This window comes from Adiantum capillus-veneris, chromosome 7 (assembly GCF_014529385.1).
Source record: "Adiantum capillus-veneris isolate H3 chromosome 7, ASM1452938v2, whole genome shotgun sequence".
In the NCBI taxonomy this organism is placed as follows: Eukaryota; Viridiplantae; Streptophyta; class Polypodiopsida; order Polypodiales; family Pteridaceae; genus Adiantum; species Adiantum capillus-veneris.
This window is the reverse complement of record NC_140937.1, coordinates 63,456,918-63,459,018: the sequence shown is the minus strand read 5'-3', so window position 1 is coordinate 63,459,018 and position 2,101 is coordinate 63,456,918.

Genomic DNA, 2,101 nt, shown 5'->3' with positions numbered 1-2,101 from the left:
AACAAGAGAGCTTATGAAACGTAGACTCGTCTCGCTTCATATATAATACCATCTCCTCCAATTTTTTGATGCTATTGTGTGTGTACTCAATAGCTCCACACTTTCCTAGATCCTCTTCTATGAAGCATACTTGACACTTGAAACCACACCCTTCATTGTGCACTCCTGTCTTGCTTTGTCTCATCTGGTTGAATGCATCCTTGAGGTATATCATCTGTATGTGAGCAATGCAACCACAGGTGTACCCATCCTTCAACTTGCAAATAAACCAAGGCTTCAATCCCTCAAAACACCTAAGAGAGATCTTGATGTGTGAATATTCCATTTGGAATCTCCTATAAAATTCCACATGTCCACTGAAAAGAAAATCTCATCAAACTTTTGAGTCTGTGAAGAGAAGGTTAAAGTCATTGCAACTTGAACATGCTACCTAACATGGTACTTTTTAAACCTTTTGCTAGGTACTAAAGTACATAAGCCAATGTAAATGGTACTTTATGAAGTGCTAGTTTTTGCAAAGTACCTAAGTAATTGAAATTGATAATTTAATAAGTACCATAGAGAGTACATTGAAAGTATTTATATACCTAGAGTTTGTATTCCAAAAGTACATACTGGTGGTTGCATGATAGATTCTACCTAATCTCAAGGTACTTTCGATGCTTCCAAGTAGCCCAAGAGAGCCTACGGGTATGTACTTTCATAGTTGTAAAGGACCTATGAGTTTACAAAGGTGGTTTTAAACTATCATTAAATGTACATTCATTGTCCAAGAGGACCCTAGTAGTGCTTATGAGTCTATATTGGTGCTTTTGAGCACCAACACCAGTGTAATATATTTCTCAAGGTACATGTAGCAAAACTGGTAGTGTTGAAGTACCTAGTCTATGCACTTTGGCCCAAAAAGCTTTTTTTCGCCTTTATGTATACTTGAAGTACTTGTTTGACCTCATGCTAGCTTCTACCCAGGGTGAAGGTATTCTTCATGGTTCTAAGTATTTTAGGAGATCCGTGAGTATATATTGGTGGTTAAAGAGTTTGTATACACAATACCTATGGTGCTTGCTATGGTGATAGTAAAATATATTTGAGTTTATATTGGTGCTCCAAGAGTACCAAAAGATTTCCTTTTGGAGAATACACACCTCTGGGCCTTCACAAACAACACTATAAATGATGTAATACTACCTAAATGCAGTTACTACCTACATGCATGGTACCTATACTAAAGCATGCAAGAAAAAAAAATAGTTTAAGCACTTTTAAAGCATACGTGGGACTCGTGAGAAAATGTATTGGATGATTTATGTAGTATTTTTTCCCCAGACGCTTCTGACACACATCCTTTTTGTTTGGGGACACTCGGATCTCTGCCTACCAAAACGCAAACACAATGTCTCTTATCTCCTACGTGATGCAATGACTTTGAGGCTCTTTATGTCGACATAATTTCAATGGATATGCTCCTGCTTCAGCCTGCTGTAATCATGAATTTGCTGCTGCAAAATTTCATTGATGCAGCCATGTGAGCCTCTCCATCTTCGAATTGCTTATAGACCTTGATGGATCCCCTTCGCTATTCACCAACATCATGCATAGAGCTCATTTTAGCTTCAGCTCCTGCTTAGACAAGGATGCTTTGACTTTGGTGACTATGCCTTGTATGTTGGAGAGTATAGACTTCTCTAATCTACTGTGTAGCCGTTGAAAAGCTGGATTCTCTAGAAGCAATCGAAAGGTGGCTTTCTTAGCTTCACAATTCATGCCTTTTGTAGATTCTTGCTAGCAAAGCACCGTTGTTTTGCAAACTATACTGATATCTTGAGGCGTTGACAAGAATGATGCATCCCATTCTCTTTTTCTTTGACGACTCTCTCGTTTCATCATGGCCCAATATTGTCGCATCCTATGTGTGGCTTCCTAGCGAATTGTGGTTGAGTAATCAATGCAGCCATGAGGGGACATCCCATTATTTCTTGGATTGTCCTCCACATGATCCTCATATGAGTGAGACCACCCCATTGGATTTGAAGCTTGCTGATGGTAACCAAAACTATTGTCTGCAATTATTGGCTACCCGATAATGTGGCGATCATTTGAA